We start from the raw sequence: 27,624 nt of genomic DNA on the forward strand, positions 1-27,624 counted from the left end.
TTCGATTGAAGGTTTCCCCATGGAATGTTTGCCTGGCTGGGTGATGGGATATGATTTCTTTTCTTTCAAGCCATTACGGTGGGCCATCATGAATAAGTTTATCGTCTGAGTTCATTTGCTTTGATTTAAACCTGTCATGCCCCCGTCGGAGACTGAATCTGAGACAGATGACGAACAGCTGATAGAGAGCATGGGAGAGTGGCTCTGTGGGTTGTGGCGGAAACTGGGGAAAGGCAAAGTCAGGCTGGGCAGAGCAGGGGAGAGGTAGAACAAGGGAGAGGGGGCTCAGATGAAGACCAAGGCCCACCCCCTCCTCATCTTAGGGCACGCAGGGAAGAACGCAGAAGAGAGCAATGTGAGTCGCTTGGCTTAAGAGGAAGAGAAGGGCCCCAATTCCCTTCACAAGGCACACCTGGGGATGGAGTTTAAAGGAAAGGCAGTTGGGAGCGGCGTTTGTCAGGAACAAACACTGAATTAATCTGGTGTTGAGAGTTGTGACCTGCATTCCTGGCATTCCCTCCTGACTGTTTGAATTACTGCCGTGCTACTGCGTGCTTATCTTGTCTTGCTGGGATTATTCTTCCCGTCTGGGACTCATTATCTTGCCTTGCTGGAATGATTGATTGCAGTTGGATTGGAGTATCTGCAAGTTTGTGGGAGAGCTTTTCTCCAGGCCGTAAAAGGGATGTTGGGGGCAGAGTTGATATCAATAAAGGGAGTCATACCAGTTCTCTGGCTGTGTTGCCTTCGTGCCATGCCCCACGTCATCACAAAACCAGTTACGACCAGCAACATAGATATTATGTCGACTTGATGTGTTGAATTTACGTTTACTGACAAAGAAATGAAGGGAGACTAGTATAGGTCTATTTCAAACTATTTAGCTCTCATCAGCTAGCCATACCCTTAACTGGATTCGAACCCGGGCTTGCTTGCATATTAGGCAGATGTATTCACCTCTAGGCCACAGGGTCTCCTCGCTTTGTCGGCTATACCAGAAGAGAAATTAAGTGTTTTTCCAGTGAGACCTGTCTATCAGGGCAACCTGGTTTACCCAATTACGGGACGGACAAACTATCTCAACTTGAGTTTGAAAGGAACGGATGAATATGCAGGAAGTGCTCAATTTACAACCATTCATTTAGTGACTGTTTGAAGTTACAATGGCACTGGAAAAAAAGTAACTTCCCCTTTTTTTATATAATAAGCTTTTATTTTTTTTAAAAAAAAACATAAACATTCCATCTTCCCTTAAACAGTGTGTCATCTGAGTATAAATATCTTTTTGCAATAACCATCAAAATTTACAACAACATTCATTACATTGATACTAATTCTCTGATCTTACAATTGCAGTTTATTGAACAATTGAGCATAGTAAACCTATTCAGTTTTCCCTCTTAACATATCTTTTAATAAGAATATAATAATAATATTAAGCATAATAATCCTAATAATGAATTATCATATTGTTTACATCTCTATCTTAACATATTTTCTACTCTTCTTTAATCTCCTCCTTTTATTTCCCACTTCCATTTTTATTCTCTAACCATGGATAAAACAATTCCCATATCGTATAATATTCAGTTTGTTCTTTCTCCTTAATTGCAAGCGTTAATCTGTTCATTTCTGCACATTCTAATCTTTTCCTAATCACCTTCTCATCAGTAGGGATCTCTTCAAAAAAGTAACTTCCGATTGTTCCTCACACAAACGTCCATCACAGCATCTCCGTGAGGATGGAGTCAACATTGGGGTGCTTGGCATTTATTTATGATCATTGTAGTGTCCTGAGGTCATGCGACTGTCCCAGCTGGCTTCCGAATTTGGGGGAAGCCAAATTCATTTAATAAGAGCATGATTCACTTACCAATTGCAGCAATTGGCTTAATAATCATAGGCAAAAGAGGATGTAAATTTAAGTGTGACTTGCCTTGCTTAGCGACTCCATTTCTGCTCCCAGTTTTGGTTGTAAGTCAAAAACTACTTATATTTAGCCTTCTTCTTGGGAAGAGCCATGGTGGCACGGTGGTTATAATATGGTATTGCAGGCTGACTCTGCCCACTGCCAGGAGTTGGATCCTGACGGGCTCAAGGTTGACTCAGACTTCCATCCTTTTGAGGTCAGTAAAATGAGGACCCAGATTGTTGGAGGCGATATGCTGACTTTGTAAATCGCTCAGAGGGGGCTGATAAAGAAGCAGTATATCAGTCTACTGGGAAGGGAGAAAAGGAAGGAAGGAAGGAAGGAAGGAAGGAAGGAAGGAAGGAAGGAAGGGGAGAAGGGATGAAGGGAAATAAGAAGAAGGAAGCCATGGTAGTGCAGTGGTTAGAATGCAGTATTGCAGGCTAATTCTGCCCACTGTCAGGAGTTTGATCCTCACCAGCTCACAGTTGACCCAGCCTTCCATCCTTCTCAGATTGGTAAAATGAGGACCCAGATTGTTGGGGGCAAGAGGCTGACTCTGTAAACCACTTAGAGAGGGATGTGAAGCTGTATATGTCTAAGTGCTATTGCTGTTTATTCTTCTAAGAATCCTGGGTGTTTGCATGGCTGTTCTGAATTCTCAGGAAGCAACAATTACTCTTAGAATCGTATTTTCTACTAAAGTTTCAGAGTGGTTGATCAGTGCCCATTGACCAGTCCCTGCAGCAATTGCTTAGTTGTTGAAGAACAAAGGACCCAAAATTATGGATACCTCCTACTGTTATGACTTTGTCTTCAAGACAGAAAAATGGAAAAGGATAGAAGGCAAAACAAAAAGCAATGGATGGAAACTAATCATGGAGAGAAGCAACCTAGGAGAAATTTCCTGACAGTTAGAACAATTAATCAGTGGAATGACTTGCCTCCAGAAGTTGTGAATGATCCATCACTGGAGGTATTCAAAAAGAAATTGGGCAGCTGTTGGTCTGAAATGTTATAGAGTTTCCTGATGGACCACAGGGTTGGATTAGAAGAAAGAGTGCAGAGAAGAGCAACAAAGATGATTAGGGGAATGGAGGTTGAAATATACAGTGAATGGTTGCAGGAACTGGGCCTGGCTAGTCTAGTGAAGAGAAGGACCAGGGGAGACATGATAGCCATCTTCCAATACTTGAGGGGCTGCCACAGAGAGGAGGGGGGTCAAGCTATTTTCCAAAGCACCTGAAGGCCAGACAAGGAATAATGGATGGAAACTGATCAAAGAGAGATTCAACCTGGAAATAAGGAGAATTTTTCTGACATTGAGAACAATCAACCCATGGAACAGAAGTTGCCTTCAGAAATTGTGGGTGCTTCATCATTGGAAGCTTTCAAGAAAAGATTGGACTGCCATCTGTCAGAAATGGTGTAGGGTCTCCTGCTTGGGTGGGGGGTTGGACTAGATGACCTACAAGGTCCCTTCCAACTCTGTTAATCTGTTAACACTGGAGATTTTTCAGAAGAGATTGGATAACCATTTGTCTGAAATGGTAGAGGGTTTCCTGCCTGAGCAGGAGATTGGACTAGAAGACCTCCAAGGTCCTAAACAAATACATTTCTTTTGTTTTGTTCTGTTCTGTTCTATCCTATCCTTATTCTACTCTACTCTACTCTGCATTCTATTCTATTCTATTCTATTCTATTCTATTCTATTCTATTCTATTCTATTCTATTCTATCCTATCCTATCCTATCCTATCCTATCCTATCCTATCCTATCCTATCCTATCCTTATTCTACTCTACTCTACTCTGCATTCTATTCTATTCTATTCTATTCTATTCTATTCTATTCTATTCTATTCTATTCTATTCTACTCTACTCTACTCTACTCTACTCTACCCTATCCTATCCTATCCTATCCTATCCTATCCTTATTCTACTCTACTCTACTCTGCATTCTATTCTATCCTATCCTATCCTATCCTATCCTATCCTATCCTATCCTATCCTATCCTATCCTATCCTATCCTATCCTATCCTATCCTATCCTTATTCTACTCTACTCTACTCTGCATTCTATTCTATTCTATTCTATTCTATTCTATTCTATTCTATTCTATTCTATTCTATTCTACTCTACTCTACTCTACTCTACTCTACTCTACTCTATTCTCTATATCCTATCCTATCCTATCCTATCCTATCCTATCCTATCCTATCCTATCCTATCCTATCCTATCCTATCCATCTATTTTATATTCCATTCCATTCCATAGCTCCCTTTACAGTTTGTCCTGATCAACTGAAGCTTCACTGAATGTCCGCAAAGCTGAAATGACACAACCTGAGTCATGTGCAAATATTCAGATTTGCAACTGGTAGGTGGACAAAACTTGGCTTCAACCCCACTCTTTTCATATTTGCCTCTTCCCACCCAAAAAGGAAATTCTCCTTCCAAAAAGGAAGTTGGAACCAATCCCTCCTACCCCCACACGCGTAAAGTTATGGTGGGCTTGCCAGCCTGATGCTGTTTCAAGGGTTGTTTTTACGCCTATTCCTTTTGAACAGAATCATTCAACTTCTTGGGAATTTTAAGTTGCGCTGACATTTATCTTCATCTGAAATGCAAATGAAAAGAAAAGAAAACAGGAAAAGGGAGGAAGGGGGAAAAAAGGAGGAGAGGAGTAGGCTCTCCTCCAAAGTTCCTAAGAGAAGGACAAGAATTAAGATGGAAACTGAACCAAGGAGAGATCCAACCTAAATTAAAGAGAACTTTCCTAACAATTAATCAGTGGAACAACTTGCATTCAGAAGTTGTGGATGCTCCATCACTGGAGTCTTTCAAGAAGAGGTTGGACAGCCAGTTGTCTCAAACAGTATAAGGTCTCCTGTTTGAGCAAGGAGGAGTTGGACTAGAAGACCTCCAGCCTCCAAGAGATATTCAACCTGGAAATAAAGAGAAATTTTCTGACAGAACAATCAACCCATGGAACAGAAGTTGCCTTCAGAAATTGTGGGAGCTTCATCACTGGAAGCTTTTAAGAAGAGACTGGGCTGCCATTTGTCCGAAATGGTGTAGGGTCTCCTGCTTGAGTGGGGGGCTGGACTAGATCAAGGATCCCCAACCTTTCGGACCTCAAGGACCACTAAATTCATAATTTTAAATCCCACGGACCACTAATATGATTTGCCAGCTGGTTGGGCGTGGCTAGGTGGTCATGTGACTGGATGGGCATGGCCAACTCTATGTCACTCACATCGAGGGGCATCTCACCGGCCTCCACTGCCAGCCTTGCCTCCCTATCCTTAGGGCCCCAACAGGAAGCAGTTGTTGGAGCTAAGCAGCCACCATGAGAAAGAGTTGGCAAAACAGCTCAGTTCAAATTGGATCTGGCTGAGAAGGAGGCTCAGCAGAAGCACCTCACTGAGGACTAGGAGCATAGGCTTTCCAAGCAGAGGGAAGATCTGCAGGAGTGCATGGCCAGGTACCGGTGCCTGGAGGCTCAGAGGTTGAGATGGCCAACCAGTTCTAGGCCATGATGCAGTCCCACTGGAACGAGGCCCTCCGGCTCTTTGCCACCAGCGGCGCTTCCCTCCAGCCTTTGCCCAAAGCCCCACACCAGGAGGCTGAAGCAGACCTTGAGTTGGAATTTCTCCCCCCCTCCAACCTGCACAAAAAGACCTCAAAGGGGGAGACTCTTTGCAGCAACACGAACATTCATTGCACGTATCCGGCCCAGGGGCCGTAGTTTGAGGACCCCTGATTTAGTGCCATATAAAAAAAATGCAAATAATTTTTCTGTGGACCACCAAAATTTTCTCACAGACCACCAATGGTCCACGGACCACCAGTTGGTGACCGCTGGACTAGAAGACCTCCAAGGTCCCTTCCGACTCTGTTAATCTGTTAATCCTTTCCAATTCTCTTCTGCATTGAATTGAATTACCCAGTAGGAACAGTTCTGGTTTTAAATCAATCCATTGTTGTATCATTTCTTCCAGCCATATCTTAATTTTATTCCAATAATTTTTAGCTTCTGGACATGTCCACCACATATGGTAATAAGAACCTGGTAACTGGTAACATTTCCAACATTTAGCTGATTTATCTTTAAACATTTTTGCCAGTTTCTCAGGGAGCATATGCCATCTATAAAACATTTTATATTGATTTTCCTTATATGCAGTGGACATTGTTAATTTATAATTCCTTTCCCATAACTGTTGTCATTTATCTAGATATTGAATATCCAAAATTCTTAGCCCAGTCTATCATTGTTTCCTTTATTTGCTCCTCCTCCAGTTCGATGCCAAGTAAAACATTGTAAAGCTTTTTTTATTAATTTATCCACTGTTCCTGTAAGTATCCCATCCAACTGTGTTTTTTCTAAGTGAAAACCATATAATTTAGCATCTTTTTCATATCTTGTTTCTATCTGCATGTACATATGCCAATCCATCTCAATCCCCTGTTCTTCCAATTCTCGTTTCCCTTTCAAATCCCCCTTATCTGTTAGTAAGTCCTTATATCTAACAATATTTCCAACATTAAAAACATTTGGGTGTAGCAAAGCTTCTATTGTTGATAACCATATTGGTATTTTCACATAATATTTATCTCTGTCCTTCTCCGATACCAGTACCAATAACAATGCATTCCTTATATAATGTCTATGAAAGTATGTACTGTATGTATCTTATTTCTACCATACCATAAAAATGCATGCCATCCGAATTGTAAGTCATGATCTTCCAGTGTTAACAGTCTTGTATTTCTTAATTCAACCCATTCCTTCATCCTAGTCAATGCTGCTAATACAATTCCCCTAAGACTACCCTAACCCTAAATTCTGTTGTTTTCCTTGATGACGACAGTTACGTGACTTCTAAGTGATCTTACAAACTGTAAAAGCAACAGATTTTCCTTGAAGGTCTTGAGAAGTTCAAGAAAATCAATTAGGAAAGAGGTTCGCTTGGGCCTGTAACAATGATTAAAGGAATTTGAGACATTTAATGACCTGGATGTCAGCTAATGTAAGGTAATCACTCCGTTAGCATGTACAAAGAGATATGGATGATAACAAATATAGATATAATCTGATGACCTCACAAAGACGTCCTGCTGAGTTTTGGGGAAGCAAACACCCAAGTTCTGTAATGAACAAGAACCTTAGATCAACCCAGAGACATGAAGGATTACAGATAAAGGGGTCAATTTATTTTCCAAAGCACCAGAAGGCAGGACAAGAAGCAATGGATGGAAACTAATGAAGGAGAGAAGTGATCTGGAATTGAAGAGAGACTTCCTAACAGTGAGGACAATTAACTGGTGGAGCTGCTTGCTTCCAGAAGTTGTGGGTGCTCCATCACTGGAGGTTTTCAAGAAGAGTCACTGGACAGTCATTTGTCTGGAATGGGATAGGGTCTCCTGCTTGAGCAGGGGTCTCAAAGATGCTTTTTTCAAGAGGCAACTGGACTTTCTGGTTTTTCTTTGAAGACGTTTCACTTCTCATTCAAGAAGCTTCTGAGAGCTGAAGAAGCTTCTTGGACAAGAAGCGAAACGTCTTCAAAGAAAAACCAGAAAGTCCAGTTGCCTCTTGAAAAAGCAGCCTGCTGGATGACTGAGAAGCTCCAGAGACGCTTGAGCAGGGGATTGGACTAGAAGACCCCCCCCCGCCAAAGCTCCTTCCAGCTCTATTCGGATTGACTGATCTTCCATCTTTCTTTTGGGATCTGGGTGGGGCTTGGATTCAACACCAATTTATGGAGCTGCAGATGTCTCCAATTATGGAGGTCCGCCATGTTTTTCTTTCCATACGACCTTGCCTCTTCTTTCTCTTGGCTGTCTTCTCTGGGTCTGAAAGCAGATGGTGGAAACCAAAGGCAGGCGTTGAGATCTCCGCAGAGTGTCAATAAAACAAGCTATTATCCTAACCTGGTGCACCCACAGCAGGAGCCCTGGAAGCCAACGACAATGTCTTGGCAGATGCCAGTGTTGCTCTCATCAATTTTGCATGCGATTTGCATGACTCACGCTGGGCATCAGAAGGGAAAGATAAATCCTCTCTTCTTCGCCTTGGAAGCCACAACGGTTGTTGCAAAGTCCGAGGAAATAATCGTTTGCTGAATATAAGAGATCCTTTATTTTTAATCTCCTCGGGTTTCTGGAGCTATGAGCAATGAGCATCTTCTCATTGCATTTGGAACCAGCCAAATGAAGGAGGTTGTCTCCTTCACATCCAGTTTTGGTCGCCATGATGTAAAGAAGATGTTGAGACTTTAGAAAGAGCGCAGAGAAGATCCACCAAGATGATTAGGAGGCTGGAGGGTAAAATATATGAAGAACGGTTGCAGGAACTGGGCATGGCAGGTTTAATGGACGGGGTGGCTCAGTGGCTAAGATGCTGAGCTTGCCAATCAGAAGGTCAGCAGTTCAGCGGTTCAAATCCCTAGCGCCACCTAACGGGGTGAGCTCCCATTACTTGTCCCAGCTTCTGCCTACTTAGCAGTTCGAAAGCACGTAAAAAATGCAAGTAGAAAAATAGGAACCACCTTTGGTGGGAAGGGAACAGAGTTCCATGTGCCTTTGGCGTTGAGTCATGCCGGCCACATGACCAGGGAGACGTCTTTGGACAGTGCTGGCTCTTCGGCTTTGAAATGGAGATGAGCACCACCCCCTAGAGTCGGGAATGACTAGCACATATGTGCGAGGGGAACCTTTACCTTTAACTTAGTTTAAAGAAAAGAAAGGGCCAGACAAGGAATAATGGATGGAAACTGACCAAGGAGAGATTCAACCTAGAAATAAGGAGAAATTTCCTGACAGTGAGAAGAATCAACCAATGGAACAGAAGTTGCTTTTGGAAGTTGTGGGAGCTTCATCTCTGGAGACTTTCAAGAAGAGAATGGACTGCCATCTGTCAGAAATGGTGTAGGGTCTCCTTTTTGGGTGAGGGCAGGTTGGACTAGATGAGCTACAAGGTTCCTTCCAAATCTGTTAATCTGTATCTGTATATCTAACAGACTTATGACTGATAAATTAGTTGCCTGAAGAGGACCAAGTAGGAATGAGACTATGTTCAATTTGATACGCTATATCAAATATTCATGGTTTAAGATTCTTCCCGACCAAGTCATACCCTATTCTTATTCACGTGTGAAGAATGAATCCATAGTGATTCAAATTTTCTTCCAGCTCTTTTGTTCATCTTGAGATAAAGGGGTCATCTAACACATATGGGGTTAACCCTGCAGGGGAGGGAAAGAACAAGCTTTAGACAACATAAAATGTAAATGTTTCCCTTGTCCAGTCATATCCAACACTAGGGCTGGTGCTCATCTCTGTTTCTTGGCCGAAGGATCCAGCGTTGCCCGAAGACACTTCCGTAGTCATGTGGCCAGCATGGCGAGATGCATGGAACGTTGTTACCTTTCCACTGAAATGGTACCTATTGATCTAGTCACATATGCATGCTTTCAAACTGCTAGGTGGGCGAGCTGGAGCGGGGAATGGGAGTTCAGCTCGTCGCATGATGCTTGGGTCTCGAACTCCAGCTGTCAATTTTCCAGCTGGAAAGCTCAGTGTCTCAAACTGCTGAACCATTACGCTCAATTAGACAACATATGAAGTTGTTAATCCATGCTTCACTTTGAACAGTCTTCTGACAGGGCAAGCCTCGGGTATACAAACAGACTAGCACAGATGATCTTATTTAGTTGGGTAATGGAATGTCTGCAAGAAAAACACCAAGCTCAGAGAGCACCAAGGACTCCACAATCCTCCTCCTCCTCCTCCTCCTCCTCCTCCTCCTCCTCCTCCTCCTCCTCCTCCTCTCCACAAAACTCACCTCCTTCTAGGACTGATGATATTACTTACTTTGGACAATGATACATCCACAAGAAAACAATTGAGCTCAGAGAGCACCAAGGACTCCACAATCCTCCTCCTCCTCCTCCTCCTCCTCTTCCTCCTCCCTCTCCTCCCCCTCTACAAAAGCCACTCCCTTCTAGTAACTAATGTTATTTAGTTTGGTAATGAAATGTCTGCAAGAAAACCACCAAGCTCAGACAGCACTAAGGACTCCACAATCCTCCTCCTCCTTTTCTCCTCCTCCTCTTCCTCCTCCTCTTCCTCCTCCTCCCCCTCCTCTTCCTCCCACTCTACAAAAGCCACTCCCTTCTAGCACTGATGATGTTACTTAGTTGGGTAATGAAATGTCTGCAAGACGACCTTCAAGCTCAGAGAGCACCAAGGACCCCCATATATGAAGAACAGCACTAGGCACATACCAAAGCACTTCTTCAGAACTTGGACCGAGATGTTGAATTAAAACAAAATTGCGCTCCATAAAAGTTTTATTGCATCAGGAATGCACTGGGCATTGTGAGAATTATAAAAGGCCTGGATAGCTGATGTAGATTTACATGCATTTATTATAGTTTTATTAACTCAATACCCAGGTCGCACATGCTCTTTTTAATCTTAATTATCTTTTGGTTGATCTGAGTGCTACCATGTTCTACACATTGTTGCCAAGTTCTGTTTAATAACTGGCAAGATTGGACAGGACCTCACTTGGAAGAATTTGATTTGATTAAAGTTGCTCCAAGTTTTGTAATAGCAATAAACGTACCGTCTCCTGTTTATCTGTTTGTAGCTTTAATTTACTACGGTTTCTTTATCAAAGCTTTGGTGCTAATGCACTCAGAGTAACTAAATGGGCTAGCTGCATCGAGAACGTTTCACCTGTACTAATTGGGTTCAATTTATCTTTTATTTCCATGGTTTTTTTAATATATATATACCTTTATATTATCTTTCATTTTATTGCCAGGTTTTATGTTGCATAAGGCTGGCGAGCGATTGAAAAGGCTTTTTAACTATGAGCTCCTTGGTTCTCTCTGAGGCTGGTTCAGAGGTGAAATGCTCCCGGTTCGGACCAGATCGCCCGATCCGGTAGCGATGGAGGCGGGTGGTTCGGAGAACCGGTAGCAAAAATCCCTGCCCACCCCCCACATGCCCAGCTGAGCTGCACAATCATCAGAGGCTTTTTTTTTTTTAAACTTTTAAAAGCATTTTTTCTACAATCTCTTCGGCCAAAAAAATGCTTTTAAAAGTAAAAAAAAAAAAAAAAGCCTCTGATGATCGCGCGGCTCAGCTGGGATCATCAAAGGCTTTTAAAAGAAAAAAAAACTTTTTTTTTCTTTTAAATGCCTCTGACGGTCCAAGCTGAGTTGCCTGATCGTCAGAGGCATTTAAAAGAAAAAAAAGTCTCTGCTGAGCAGGCAACTCAGCTGGGATCCTCAGAGCCTTTTGAAAGCACTTTTTTACAACCTCTTTGCGGAAGAGGTTGTAGAAAAAATGCTTTTAAAAGTTTAAAAAAATATTAGCCAAGCCCACCCAGTCACATTACCACCACCACCCCCCACTAAGCCACACCCACAGAACCAGTAGTAACAAATTTTAGATTTCAACCCTGGACTGGTTGTTTTCTTCCAGATGTTTCATGACCCAATTAGGTAACATCATTAGTCCTAGAAGTGTATCTCTCTCTGCCAGCTCCATTCCCTCTTCCCCAGTGGTGGGTTCCTCCCGGTTCGGTCCAGTTCGGCCGAGCCGGTAGCGGTGATGATATGACGTCACCAAACCAGTTCTCCCCTCCCCCCCTCCCCCCACCCCCCGTTTTATTTGGTCCCACCCCCAATCTATTGCTGCCTCCTGAGTCCCAGCTGATGACTAGAGGGAAAAAAACTGTTTAAACTCTTGCCGCGGGGCTTCAAAGGGCCGCCTTACAGCTGATCAGTGTTAAAAGCAAACAAATGAGTCGGGTTGTAAATGTGAGGACTGGTCGTAAGTGCGAGGACCTTCCAGAAATGACTCTGACCAGCTAGCCACGCCCACTTAGTCACATGACCTCCAAGCCACACCCACAAAAATAAGCCATGCCCACAGAACCGGTAGTAAAAAAAAATAGAACCCACCCCTGCTCTTCCCCCTTAGAGCTCTCAGGTTGCCTTGATGCTGATCCTGACTCCCACGCCTCCTCCTCCTCCTCCTCTGATTCGGCTGCCAGCAGCTGACAGGCGACAACAGTATGATTTAGGGCCCTAGCATCAAAAGAGGAAAGTGTTGTGAGAAAAAAATGTGGCAGGTTTCACATCTGAATGGTGAAAGAGGCAGACTTGCTAAGTGCCCTCTGGCTACAGCAAAAAAATAAATAAATAAAAAATCATTTACATTTGGTCTGTGCCTAGCATGCATTGAAGGATAACCCCATTCCGTTAAATTCCCACATTAGCTTGCAAATTAAAGCAGAGGCACACACCGGCTTTTAGCTGGCATGCAATTTTTGATAAGGGAGGGAATTTGGTTACAGCCGTCCTTAATGCAGGTATTGCTGCATTACTTACTATTCAGCAAGTGTTGCTACTCCTGGACGAGAACTGGACTGCAAAATTTAGGGAAGCTTTTGCGGTGATCTGAATGGTTTGGAAAATGTTGATGAATAGGATAGAATAGAATAGAATAGGATAGAATAGAATAGAATAGAATAGAATAGAATAGAATGGAATGGAATGGAATGGAATGGAATGGAATGGAATGGAATGGAATGGAGTGGAGTGGAGTGGAGTGGAGTGGAGTGGAGTGGAGTGGATAAGAATAACGGCAGTCCCTCAAATATTGGAAGACTGCTATCATGTCTCCCCTAGTCCTTCTTTTCATTAAACTAGACATACCCAGTTCCTGCAACCGTTCTTCATATGTTTTAGCCTCCAGTCCCCTAATCCTCTTTGTTGCTCTTCTCTGCACTCTTTCTAGAGTCTCCACATCTTTTTTACATCGTGGCGACCAAAACTGGATGCAGTATGCCAAGTGTGGCCTTACCAAGGCATTATAAAGGGGTATTAACACTTCACATGATCTTGATTCAATCCCTCTGTTGATTTCAAATATATATCGCTATCGCTATATCTATATACAGTACTGGCCAAAATTGTGGAAAGCTTTTGGGACAAGTGTATTTTCTAAAACTAGCTAATAGTGCCACTTTTTTGGGGAGTAGTACCATAAAATTATATGTCAATGGAAAGATAATTTAATCAAGAATTTAATGCAATAACTTTTATGAAGAATTTGCTATTAGAATAGCAGTGACAGTATAAAGAAGAAAAATGAAACACATAGAAAAAACGAGATATACAAAAATGATCACCATAGAAAAAAACAAGATATACAAAAATTATCATGTCATTTAATAGTTAGTTGGGTGACCTTTAGCATGAATGACGGCCTTACAATGTCTTCCCGTGGAGGGAACCAAGTCTTTTCGTTCTGCAGCTGTTATCATGTGAAACCAAGTTGGAATGATGGCTTCTATTAACTGGGTTTTATTACTGAGTCGCTTCTGACTAACAAGTTTCTTTAGTCGGCTCCAAAGATTTTTAATTGGGTTAAGAAGGTCTGGGCTGTTCCCAGGCCATTCCAGTGGTGGAATAGGATTATCTTGAAACTCCCCCAAAAAAGTGGTGTTATTAGCCATCAAACCTCAAAAATACAACTTTTCCCAAAAGGTTTCCACAATTTTGGCCACTACTGTATGTATCTCTATATCTCTATCTACCTATCTACCTATCTACCTATCTACCTATCTACCTATCTACCTACCTATCTACCTATCTATCTATCTATCTATCTATCTATCTATCTATCTATCTATCTATCTACCTACCTACCTACCTACCTACCTACCTACCTACCTACCTACCTACCTACCTATCTATCTATCTATCTATCTATCTATCTATCTATCTATCTATCTATCTATCTAAAAATTCTACACACTTTCATCAGGGGTGTCTCTTCCTCTCCTCTGCCACCTCTCCCTATTCTTTCTCAAATGGCTGATTGCATGCCATTTGGAAAGGAAAGCAAACATATTCGTTCCACAATTAAATAATTGGATGATCATTTGGCAAAATGAAATAGCATGACCCCCCTCCCCACATGTACCCCTCTGTTCTCTCCTTCCCCCTCATCTCTATTTTTTAACACCGCTGCTGTTTCCCACGTCCTTTCCAGAGAGATAATACCACCACTCACAGGAAAAAAAAAACCTAACCTTTGAAATATTCATGTTTTAATTAATGGACTTTCTTGTATATATTACACAATAACAATAAAAATCAAGGCAAGAAAACAACCTAGAAGAAATTTCCTGACAGTGAGAACAATTAATCAGAGGAACAACTTTCCTCCAGAAGTTGTGAATGTTCAAACACTGGAAGATTTTAAGAAGAGATTGGATGACCTTTTGTCTGAAGTGGTGTAGGGTTTCCTGCCTAAGCAGCGGGTTGGACTAGAAGACCTCCAAGGTCCCTTCCAACTCTTTTCTTCTCTTCCCTTCCAAATTTTCTCTTCTCTTCTCTTCTCTTCTCTTCTCTTCTCTTCTCTTCTCTTCTCTTCTCTTCTCTTCTCTTCTCTTCCTATTCCTATTCCTATTCCTATTCCTATTCCTCCCTTCCCTTCCCTTCCCTTCCCTTCCCTTCCCTTCCCTTCCCTATTTTCTATTCTATTCTATTCTATTCTATTCTATTCTATTCTATTCTACTCTACTCTATTCCTCTTCCTCTTCCTCTTCCTCTTCCTCTTCCTCTTCCTCTTCCTCTTCCTCCTCTTCTTCTTCTTCTTCTCCTTTTCCTTCTCCTCCTCCTCCTCCTTCCCCTCTCCCTTCATTTCCTCTCCCTCCTTGTTCCCCTCCCCTTCCTCACCGTCTCCTCTCTTCTCCCTCCTCCTCTTCTCCCCCTTCTTCACCTTTTACTTCTTTCTCTCCTTCACCCTCTTCCTCCTCCCCCCTTTCTTCTCCTCCTCCTTCTCCCCTTCTGTTTACTTTGCCTTTCTCCTTCCTTCCTTCCTTTGTTTTCTTGGCCTTTTTTCTTCCTTCCTTCCTCTTTCTCTTTTTCCTTTGCTTTTCTCCCTCCCTCCTTCCCTCCTTCTCTCCTCCCTCCCTCCCTCCTCCTCCTCTTCTTCTTCTTCTTCTTCTTCTTCTTCTTCTTCTTCTTCTTCTTCTTCTTCTTCTTCCCCCCCCCCTCCTCCTCCTCCTCCTCCTCCTCCTCCTCCTCCTCCTCCTCCTCCTCCTCCTCTTCCAGTGCATTAGATTCCAACATCACTTCATTTGAATCACTCTCTCTGTGACCTCAGGAGTTAAAACTGGAAAGCTGTGGAAATCCTTGCACATATCTGACCTCCCAACCTCATGCAATCCCCAATCAAGTCAAATATCTAGAGGCCTCTTTCCCATGTCTCATTACCTGGACAGAATTTAATCTCACCTCTATCACAACCGGATCATCGGTGGCATATTTTTAGACCTGCCTATAGAAGGGACTCGGCTCTCCACTGCTGATCTCGCCTGCGAGAGCTGAACCTGGAAAGCTTTTGCGTGGGATTGCATGTACCCTACAGGTGTGCCCTCTCACACCTGCAGGATACATACCTCCCCACAGAAAAGCTATACAGTTTTTATGTACTGTATACTCACCAGAACATCGAGTCTGGAGGAGAACAAACCATCCGCATCAGAAAAAAAGTACAAATGCCATTTTCTTGGAACTCACTGCAAGCCGGGAATAACTCTTGAATAAATTTTGAGCGGGCGAGAAAAACAGCCTTCCTGATAGCTGGCAGCTTTTTTTTTTTTTTTTTAATCTGATGTGCCAGCATGCTACATGCACCCGAGGGGATTGGCAAGGCGAGCCGATCATGCAATCTGCATCACAGCAGCCATGCAAATTCCACCCTTGGGGGGGCTCTGCATTCAACGTCGCATCGCGCGGCAGTGTTCCGAGACATGTTCTGTCATTTTCAGAAAAAATCTCTTAATTCCAGCAGCCGCCTCTCGGGGTATGTTGGCTGTTTGTTGGAATGGGGACAAATTTAAACTGGGCTTAATTGGAATGGAGCTGGAAGGGACCTTGGAGGTCTTCTAGACCAGCCCCCCCCTTCTCAAGCAGGAGAGCCTATGCCATTTCAGACAAGTGGCTGTCCAATCTCTTCTTAAAAAACTCCAGGGATGGAGCAGCCACAACTTCTGCAGGCAAGCTTATCTACTGGATACGATTAAGATGTTTCTCCTTAATTCCAGGTTTATTTATTTATTTATTTATTTATTTAATTACATTTCTATACCGCCCTTCTCCCAAAGGACTCAGGAGCCATATTAAAACAAACCCATCACAAAAATTAAAAACCGTTAAAATAATAAAAGCAATTAGGTCGTTTTTTAAAACCCTTAACTTAAACCCCTTTAAAACCAATTTAAAACCCATTGTCAGGTTTCGGGGCTATCTTAAATAAACTTCATTCTCAAGCGCAAAGTCTCTAATGAATCACTTTTATTTTAAGAATAGCAGAATCCGACATTCCTGATTCAAGTTGCAGCCAAACTGGCCCCTCCTTCCAACCCCCTCCTCTTCCGCTCTCCAACCCCAATGTCCCATTGACCATCATACAGATCCATCTCTACATCCCGGCACGTTCTTTTCACAGGAATGTGGCCCCCACCCTAGTCACCCAGGAAACACTATCTGTAACATTCAAAAAACTAGGTAAAAGTTCATCTCAGCAATAAATCAAGCTTCTGCTCTATGCTTCATCGTGTTCATATCAGCACTGGAAGAGAGCCTAATTTGGAACGCTGACACCCATTAACATTAATTTATTCGGTCAGGCTGGCTTGATTGAACAATAGAGTCTTCAGAGCACGATGGAAGGCGCGGAGGTCGGGGATCCTTCTTATATCCAGGGGCAGCTCATTCCATAGGGCAGGAGCCCCCACAGGGAAGGCTCTCCCCCTGGGGGTCACCAGCCGACATTGCTTGGCCGACGGCACCCTAAGGAGGCCCTCTCTGTGAGAGCGTATCGGACGGTGGGAGGCATTCGGTGGTAGAAGGCGGTCCTGTAGGTTGCTCTTCTCCTTGATTAGATCAATCAATCAGAATAGCAATAGCACTTAGACTTATATACCACTTTATAGCCCTCTCTAAGCAGTTTACAGAGTCAGCCTCTTGCCCCCAACAATCTGGGTCCTCATTTGACCCACCTCGGAAAGATGGAAGGCTGAATCAACCTTGAGCCTGGTAAGACTTGAACTGCCAAATTGCAGGCAGCCGGCAGGCAGCAGAAGGAGACTGCAGTACTGCACTCTAACCAGTGGTGGGTTCCAATCGGCTTTACTACCGGTTCTCTTCGTGCATGCGCTTCGCGCACAATCCAGGTTCGAGTTGCCTTATTTTGCGTGGATCTCTAATGCTTGGCTTTGCCTGCCAGCCTCCACTCCTACTCCACAGCCCAAGTAGTTTGATTCACACAATATGTGAAGCTGGGCAGCAGAGTACGGATAGCTAGAGATAGATAGATAGATAGATAGATAGATAGATAGATAGATAGATAGATAGGGAGAGAGAGAGAGGCAGGCAGACAGGATGGACAGAGAGAAAAAGAGAGGGAGGGAGGGAAAGAGAGAGAGGGAGGGAAAGAGAGAAATGATATTACAAAAGTTTTTTTTCTTTTTTATTGTTGCTAAACGTAATGTTTCAAAAGCAGAAAAAAATGAAGGGGCATAAAAGTGCATTTATCACATTTTTCTTAGAACAATTAGCTGAACTTTGCCTTATGTATCATTATTGTTAGGGATTCTAACTGCTGAACTGCCGACCTTTCGATCGACAAGCTCAGCGTCTTATCCACTGAACCACCGCATCCCCATTACTTTCTGTACCGGTTCGCAAATATGAGTGTCCACGCATGTGCCCGGCCTCAAAAATGTGCCTAAATAGGATGGCATAAATCCAGGGTGGGTGGGCAGGGCCACCCACGATTTCTGCTACCGGTTCGAGTGAACCGCTCCGAACTGGCTGAATACCACCTCTAGATCACATGTATCTGTGGCTTTTCAAGCTGATTTCTGGCTTAACCAGGTTAGGTTCTTTTCAAAGATCTTTCTGAGCTTCTTGCTGTTTGACCTGAATTCAAACTCATAACCGCCTCCCCAAAGGAAGACCTCGCTATTCTCATTCTGTGCTTCCAGCTGCTTGACCTGAATTCTGAACTGACCTTGAAAAAAGAAGAATGCACGTTGATTGCTATTCTCGATTTGAACAGGAAGGGTCGGAGGAAAAGGTGCCTCAAACCTTCAGCAAATCAGATTTCAAACCACGGTGGTCATTTTTATTTACTACGGTGATTTGTTTCCCTGAAATCTGGTTGTCCTGACTTTCTTTTCAGATATTGATCCAAGGAACATTCAGTGAAAGGCTAAAAGTGAATAAACACTTTTTATTTGTCGTAAAGAAATGTGGAAAAAATAACACTGAGAAAATTATCCAGGGTTTCAACAATCATCCTCAACCCAACATGTCAAACATGTCCATGGAGATTCTCAGTCATCCAGGTCATGTCCCACAGGTGCTTTTTTCAAGAGGCAACTGGACTTTCTTGTTTTTCTTTGAAGACGTTTTGCTTCTCATCCAAGAAGCTTCTTCAGCTCTGACTGGATGGTGGGGAATAGAAGGATTGATACTCCTTGTAGACAGCTGGTCATTTCCATTCTTTTTAGAGACTTGTTGAGGCTACCTGGTGGTTTATCTTTGTCTTTAGGTCCCCTGAGTAGTGCAAATGGGTGTTGAGCCTTCTGTTGTGGTCCACCAGCAGCCTGAGAAGCTGGCAGTGATGAGGCTGAGGAAGAACATGGGCCAGTCCTGGAGGCTGGGGAAGGCCCGGATGAGGGCTCTGCGTCGGAGGCAGAGATGGGGCCAGGGCCATCGGGGAGTGAGGTGCGGACTCCGGAGCCTCCAGAGGCTGACAGTAGAGAGGCAGAGGAACAGGAGGAGCCTGTTCCTAGTGCACGCATGAGAAGAGCTGCCAGAAGGAAGGAGCAGATAAAGCAAAAAGGACGACTCAGGAGTAAGGCCAAGAGATGATTGGCCCCTCCCATAAGGCTTAAAAGACCATCAATGGCTCTTGGGCTTTTTGTCGGAAAACAACGTTGATAGATTTGTTTCTTGTCTTGCTGCATTTATTTTTTGTCCCCGTCTTCTGCTTCTAAACTTTTGCCAAGAAAAGCCTTTGGCAGGTTGCCTAATTAGACCAAGGTTGGTGATAAGGCTGAAGAATTGTGTTATGAAGAGTTTGTTTTAATTTAGTTTGGACTACGCGGAGAATGAGTCAATTCTCAGCTGTTCTAATAAAGTCTGTTTGTTTTGGAACTGTTTGCGTCTGATAATACCTACTTCGGCCTGTGTCAAAACACCTTCTTGGAACTGTTGAAAGGACTGTGTTGTAGACTGGAGTTAGACATCTACAACACAGTCCTTTCAGCACTTCCAACACCCATTTGCACTACTCAGATGACCCTGGTGACACAGATAAACTTCCAAGTGGCCTCAAGGACTAGCTAAAAGGATGCAAATGATCGGCTGTCTGCAAGAAATATCAGTCCTTCCATTCCTCACCATCCAATCAGAGCTGAAGAAGCTTCTTGAATGAGAAATGAAACGTCTTCAAAGACAAACAAGAAAGCCCAGTTGACTCTTGAAAAAAAGCACCTTTGGGACAACATGTCAAACAGGAAACAGCGAGGAGTTGGGCACAAAGTGTAGAGTGAAAACCAGAATGGAAGCAGCTACCTACATCTCTCAGAAAGGGACGTTAAGCATCACAGTGTCTGAAACTGGAATGAGAAATCTTGCAGGCAGTGATTTAAGGACACTGTTCTTGATAAGCTCCTTTTATTGCAAGACCTGGAAAAGCCATTAACGAAGAAACCAATGACTACAACGTATAAAGTGGAAGCTATATCTCTCTATCAATCTGAATCATCCTTTTTTTTAAAAAAAAAAAATCCTGTCCTTGTGGATCTGATCGGCTAACAACCTCACTTTTTGAGATTCAGAAAGGATTAATATTTGTCTGTTCTTATTGTAATGATCCATTTGGTCTAAGGCTTTGTTTCAGACTATGTTGCGGTGATGGGATCTGCACCCGGAGAAGGAAATGTGTATGTCTGTGTAGATGTAGGAAAAAGAGCAGGCAGAGCTTGGGGAGGCAGAGTTAAATGTGTCAGTAGCTTAGAGTCATTATGATGCCACAAATGGTTCAGATCCAATCCCTCTAGGACAGGGGTGGGCATCTGTGGCCCCTTTACAACTTGTGGACTTCAACTCCCAGAATTCCTGAGACAGCCCAGGAATTCTGGGAGTTGAAGTCCACAGGTTATCAAGGGGTCATATTTGCCCACCCCTGCTCTAGGATAGATTGATAGAAGGATAGAGTTAAGATCATAGGAAGTATTACTACTGCTTTACAATGCCTTGGCAAGACCACCTTTGGAATACTGCATCCAGTTTTGGTTGCCACAATATATATATAAAAAGATGTTGAGACTCTGGAAAGAGTGCAGAGAAGAGCAACAAAGATAATTAGGAGGCTGGAGGCTAAAACATATGAAGAACGATCAAAGGAATTGGATATGTCTAGTCTAATGAAAGAAAGGACTAGGAGAGACATGATAGCAGTCTTCCAATATTTGAGGGGTTCTTACAGAGATGAGGAGGTCAAACTATTTCCCAAAGCACCAGAAGGCAGGACAAGAAACAATGGATGGAAGCTAACCAAGGAGAGAACCAACCTAGAACTAAGGAGAAATTTCGTAACAGTGAGACCAATCAATCAATGGAACAGCTTGCCTTCAGAAGTTGTGGGTGCTCCATTACTTAGAAGGTTCCAAAAAGAGAATCCACACCCATTTGTCTGAAATGGCATAGGGTCTCCAGCCTGAGCAGGGGGTTGGACTAGAAGACCTCCAAGGTTCCATCCAGCCCTGTTAGTCTATGTTCTAAATTTGACGCCCTTAGTCTTCCACATGCATTTACTGATGTTTTTTTCCGTCCTTCTCATGGTGTGTCTCCCTTTCTCTGCTTCATCCTTATGGCAGCTGGAATGTCCTGCAAACGAGTGATTTGTCAGAAATGGTGGAGGGTCTCCTGCTTGGGCGGTGGTGGTGGTGGGGTGTTAAGAGTAGAAGACCTACAAAGTCCCTTCCAACTCTCTTAATCTGTTAATTTGTTAAAATGATGGTCTCTTGAACTCTTCGGCATGGAGTGGAGTGGAATGGAGTGGAGTGGAGTGGAGTGGAATGGAATGGAATGGAATGGAATGGAATGGAATGGAATAGAATAGAATAGAATAGAATAGAATAGAATAGAATAGAATAGAATAGAATAGAATAGAATAGAATAGAATAGAATATGAAATGGAATAAGGAATAAAATGGAATGGAATGGAATGGAATGGAATGGAATGGAATAGAATAGAATAGAATAGAATAGAATAGAATAGAATAGAATAGAATAGAATATGAAATGGAATAAGGAATAAAATGGAATGGAATGGAATGGAATAGAATAGAATAGAATAGAATAGAATAGAATAGAATAGAATAGAATAGAATAGAATAGAATAGAATAGAATAGAATAGAATATGAAATGGAATAAGGAATAAAATGGAATGGAATGGAATGGAATGGAATGGAATGGAATAGAATAGAATAGAATAGAATAGAATAGAATAGAATAGAATAGAATAGAATAGAATAGAATAGAATATGAAATGGAATAAGGAATAAAATGGAATGGAATGGAATGGAATGGAATGGAATGGAATGGAATGGAATAGAATAGAATAGAATAGAATAGAATAGAATAGAATAGAATAGAATAGAATATTGGAATGAAGAATAGAATAGAATAGAATAGAATAGAATAGAAAAATGGAATGGAATGGAATGGAATGGAATGGAATGGAATAGAATAGAATAGAATAGAATAGAATAGAATAGAATAGAATATGAAATGGAATAAGGAATAAAATGGAATGGAATGGAATGGAATGGAATGGAATGGAATAGAATAGAATAGAATAGAATAGAATAGAATAGAATAGAATAGAATATTGGAATGAAGAATAGAATAGAATAGAATAGAATAGAATAGAATAGAATAGAATAGAATAGAATAGAATAGAATAGAAAAATGGAATGGAATGGAATGGAATGGAATGGAATGGAATAGAATAGAATAGAATAGAATAGAATAGAATAGAATAGAATAGAATAGAATATTGGAATGAAGAATAGAATAGAATAGAATAGAATAGAATAGAATAGAATAGAATAGAATAGAATAGAATAGAATAGAATAGAATAGAAAAATGGAATGGAATGGAATGGAATGGAATGGAATGGAATAGAATAGAATAGAATAGAATAGAATAGAATAGAATAGAATAGAATAGAATAGAATATGAAATGGAATAAGGAATAGAAGGGAAGGGAAGGGAAGGGAAGGGAAGGGAAGGGAAGGGAAGGGAAGGGAAGGGAAGAGAAGAGAAGAGAAGAGAAGAGAAGAGAAGAGAAGAGAAGAGAAACAGAATAACAGTTGGAAGGGACCTTGGAGGTCATCTAGTCCAGCCCCCTGCTTAGGCAGGAAACCCTACCCCACTTCAGACAAACGGTTATCCAACATCTTCTTAAAAACTTCCAGTGTTGGAGCATCCACAACTTCTGGAGGCAGGTTGTCCCACTGATTAATTGTTCTCACTGTCAGGAAATTTCTCCTTCGTTCTAAGTTCTTAGTTCTAAGTCTCCCATTTCCTGTCACCACCGCTGCCCTTATCTCTATTTTGTGAATCCGTCTGCCTGGCTTCCTAGTCTGCAGCCTTAGGAGAGAATTGCCAGTGAGGGTTGCCAGAATTTTGTTCTGGCTGGGCTGTTAGAAAGTGTGTAAGGGAAATGAGTGATGGCCTTAATCTCCGATGCCACGAAAGTCCCCGGGAGCTAGTGATGACTTTTGACTGCTTGATCATTCAGATTTCTCATCTGTCAGGGACTACAAACATCCCATTAAAATGCCAACTGATTCCGCAGATATCAGCTCCAGGTGACGGGCAAATAATAATAATAATCATAATAAGTGGAGCTGTCGGGCATTGTTTGAGGACAGACAGAGGAAGGGGAAGAGCGAGGGGAACATTAAAGTCACAGCCACAAACGTAAAGCTTTTTTTTTTTTTTTTTTCTGAAAATGACTCGGGACTCGAAAGCACGAAAGACGAGAAAGAATAAAAAGACAGAGAAATCACACTGCAAAGCCAAATGCAGGAAGTCCTCAATTTACAACGGTTTGTGTAGTGACCGCTCCAAAACAGCAGACTTACGACCGTTTTTCATACTTACGACCACATAATATGGATGCTTGACAACTGACTCACACTTATGATGGTTGCAATGTCCCGGGGTCGCCTGATCCCCTTTTGCGACCTTCTGATAAGCAGAGTTCACGGGAAAACCAGATTCATTTAACAATCGGGTGACTAATTTAATACCTGCAGTAATCCACGTCAGAAACATGGCAAGGAAAGTCGTAAAATGGGACAAGATCTGCAACCAATGTCTCACTTAGCAACATGAATTTGGAGCTCAATTCTGGTTGGGTTTGTTGCAAAAATAAGAGAAGGACCAGGGGAGACAGGAGAGCATCTTCCAATATTTGAGGGGCTGCCCCAGAGAGGAGGAAGGGGGTCAAGCTATTCTCCAAAGTACCCGAAGGCCAGACAAGGAATAATGGATGGAAACTGAACAAGGAGAGATTCAACCTGGAAATAAGGAGGAATTTTCTGACAGTGAGAACAATCAACCCATGGAACAGACATTGCCTTCAGAAGTTGTGGGAGCTTCATCACTGGAGGCTTTCAAGAAGAGACTGGACTGCCATTGGTCAGAAATGGTGTAGGATTCCCTGCTTGAGTGGGGGGTTGGACTAGATGACCTATAAGGTCCCTTCCAACTCTGTTAATCTGTTAAATCTGTTAAACCTGGGATGCAACATTTGAATTTCCTGGAGGTGATTAAAGAAGTGGATAGTAGGAGAAAGAGAGGCAGGACCTAGGTCGGAGCTGAGAAGATTAATGTCAGCCATGAAAGACCAAATCCATAGTTGAAAGCCCAATTAAACTGATTTATTGCTAAAAAGCCTTCGCAGAGGAATCTTCTCAACGACCGGTTAGACCTGCTTGGAATTAGTTAAAAGTCAACGGAATTCAAAAGGAGCTGGACTTAGTTTATTTGTGGCTACATAGGGATTCTAGACTGAGTCCTCTTTTGACTCCGCCCCCAGATTCTGCCACTCCTTCTCCTCCCTAAATATGTGAAATTCCACAAAGCATTTGCAATTGTCCCACCATTTCGTAGGATGTAGATCATTGTGTCTTCTCGAAACGTGTTAGAGCATTTCAGTCTCCCAAAAGTTGAGAGTACAGATGTAGTCTCAACATATGACCACAATTGAGCACAACATTTCTGTTGTTGAGTGAGACCTTTGTTAAGTGAGTTTTGCCCCATTTTATGAAACTACTATACTAATGAGATTACCTAGCCCGGTATAATAGGATGACCTTGGAGCTAGATCGACCCAGAATTGCTCCAATCTTTCCTATATTTCTTTTCTTTTTATGACCCTGTAATCATGGTGGCTCAGTGGCTAAGACGCTGAGCTTGTCGACTGAAAGGTTGGCAGTTCAGTGGTTCGAATCCCTAGTGCCGCGTAACGGGGTGAGCTCCCGTGACTTGTCCCAGCTTCTGCCAACCTAGCAGTTCGAAAGCAGGTAAAAAATGCAAGTAGAAAAATAGGGACCACCTTTGGTGGGAAGGTAACAGCGTTCCATGCACCTTTGGCATTTAGTCATGCCGGCCACATGACCACGGAGACATCTTCAGACAGCGCTGGCTCTTCAGATTTGAAATGGAGATGAGCACCATCCCCTAGAGTCGGGAATGACAGCACATATGTGCGAGGGGAACCTTTATCTTTACCTTAATCCCTTGCTTAGGGATAGGTTTGGGGCAATCAAGTGGAGCTGAGCATTTACTGGCCAGATGCCCTTCCTGATGCCTACATGAAGTTCACAGCAAATATTTTCTCATTATTTTTTTTTATTTCATTAGTCATATTTCTATGCCGCCCACTCTCTGAGGACTCTGGGCGGCTTACACCAAAGACAGTATACTAAATAGCATATCGCCCCCTAACAATCTGGGTCCTCATTTTACCCACCTCGGAAGGATGGAAGGCTGAGTCAACCTTGAGCCGGTGAGATCATTGCGCCCTGACATCTGTCACTGCCCAGGATTGAACTCTCAACCTTCTGAGTGGGAGGCGAGTGTCTTCACCACTAGGCCACCACGCTGCTTCCCAATCTTTCCGATCTTTACCCTGACTAAAACATGGAATGATTTTGCAAGCATGCTTTTCCAGAGATTCTTGGCTTCTCTAACTCAGGAAGATGGAAGCTGTAATCCAAAATATCTGGAAGGCGCCAAGCTGGGGAAGATGGCTTCGGAGTATAACGGTCAGAAGAGAAGAGAAATGTTCTTCGGTTGATAAACGGACCTATTCCGTTTGGCTGGTTTAATCATTTCGGTAATTTCATTTCTGAGTTGCTTGGCTTGGTTTCATTCGCTTTGCCACGTGCCCCATTTCAAAGTATATTTTAATTGATGGGAAGTTGGCTTCGACGATTTATAAATAAAAGATTCCCTCCCCAACGTGAAGCTCTTCTGTCTTTGTAAACTGTGAGTGATGAAGATTCTTTTTTGGGGAATAGAAATCTGGCAGGAAGCGGATTGCCAATAGTCAGATTGGATGGCTGTGTGGGCCCAGGGAATTGATTGATTTTTTAAAAAAGAAGAAGTTATTTTATGAATGTCCATAAGTTCTGCCTTTGGGAGGAAAAAAAAAATATCATTGACTCCATGGTAACAAAATGAAGATTAAAACAAGCAGGGGGTCGGTTAAAAACTAACAAAGGGAAGCTGGGAAAAGAATCAAGGGAGTGAGAGATATTAGCCTCCTGAGATGAAAAAGCAATGGTTAAACAAAATATAATAAAACAAAATAAAAGTTTTGTTTCTGGTGCCATCGCTGGTTATTGGGGGCGAATCACTCGCCCCCACGGAGAGGGCTCGCAACTTGGGCATCCTCCTGGACGCACGGCTGTCTTTAGAAGGGCATATGACGGCCGTGGCCAGGAGGGCTTTTTATCAAATTCGCCTGATACGCCAGTTGCGTCCCTTTCTAGATCGGGACTCCCTACGCACAGTCACTCAGGCACTCGTCACCTCCCGCCTGGACTACTGCAATGCTCTCTACATGGGGCTCCCCCTGGGGTGCACCCGGAGGCTCCAGCTGGTCCAGAATGCGGCCGCGCAGGGGATTATGGGAGCGACGGGGTGCTCCCATGTGACACCTCTCCTGCACGAGCTGCACTGGTTCCCGCTGGTCTTCCGGGTGCGCTTCAAGGTGTTGGTGACCACCTTTAAAGCGCTCCATGGCTTAGGGCCGGGGTATTTACGAGACCGCCTTCTGCCACCAATAGCCTCCCACTGGCCAGTACGCTCGCACAGAGAGGGCCTCCTCAGGGTGCCGTCCGTCAGACAGTGTCGGCTGGCGACCCCCAGGGGGAGAGCCTTCTCTGTGGCGGCGCCCACCCTCTGGAACAACCTCCCCCCAGAGATACGCACAATACCTCCGGACTTTTCATGGGGCCCTGAAAACTTATTTATTTCACCTAGCCGGGCTGGCTTGATCCCACAGTTTTCGTTAAATTTAATTGATTTTAATTGGGTTGTTTTAAATTGCAGCCAAAAATATTTAATTATTTTTAAACTGTTTTTAAATTTTGTGTGTTCTGTTTTATTCTGGCTGTTCACCGCCCTGAGTCCTGCTGGAGAAGGGCGGTATACAAATTAAAATAAATAAATAAATAAATAAATAAATAAATAAATAAATAAATAAATAAATAAGTAAGTAAGTAAGTAAGTAAGTAAGTAAGTAAGTAAGTAAGTAAGTAAGTATATTTTGCTGAGCCTTGCTGGCATGTGGCTACTTCAGTGGTGGGATTCAAATTTTTTTACTACAGGTTCTGTGGGCGTGGATTGGTGGGCGTGGCCAGGGGGTGTGACAGGCAGCACTTAGCCTCCTGCACCTCCCGGGAGCAAAAATGGGCCACGGGGGAGGGGATGCACTGTCCCCGGTGCCCCGATTTGGGCCTAGGAGGCCTCCCTGCACTTACCTGGGAGCCAAAATGGGGCATGTGGGAACTCCTGGAAGAGGTGGGACAGGAAGGGGCGGGGCCAGCTAGAAATTTAACTACCAGTTCTCCCGAACCTGCGCAAACTGGCTAAACCCCACCACTGGGCTACTTGTTTATACCTCCCTAGGATTGATCATACGAAATCACATTTCTTAAAAAAAATTGTTCTTGGTGAAGTTACGCAACAGCTTAGTATAAGTAGTCTGTAGAGATTTTCCGTCATCCAGGTCATGGTTGTCCCAAAGGTGCTTTTTCAGGAGGCAACTGGATTTTCTTGTTTCTTCCATTCCCCACCATCCTGTCAGAGCTGAAGAAGCTTCTTGGATGAGAAGCAAAATGTCTTCAAAGAAAAAAACAAAGAAGTCCAGTTGCCTAGGTTCTTTCTGGGCAGCTTCTTCCTTCTGGCTTCAGATTTGTTTTTGGTGTCCTATCCAATTAAATTATAGCTTGCTTGTGTTGGAAGTTGAAGGAAGCCTCCCACCTAACGTGCTCCGAGCCCATTAAAATTAAAA

General features: G+C 43.0%; 1 protein-coding gene across 8 annotated transcripts in view; it reads left to right on the forward strand.

The window, feature by feature from the left end:
- Positions 1-27,624, forward strand: part of ADGRB1 (adhesion G protein-coupled receptor B1) — a 387,137-nt gene that overhangs the window by 108,682 nt on the left and 250,831 nt on the right. The gene's annotated exons all lie outside the window — the stretch shown is intronic.

The sequence above is a fragment of the Pantherophis guttatus genome, chromosome 3 (genome assembly GCF_059756535.1).
Source record: "Pantherophis guttatus breed Tessera chromosome 3, ASM5975653v1, whole genome shotgun sequence".
In the NCBI taxonomy this organism is placed as follows: domain Eukaryota; kingdom Metazoa; phylum Chordata; class Lepidosauria; order Squamata; family Colubridae; genus Pantherophis; species Pantherophis guttatus.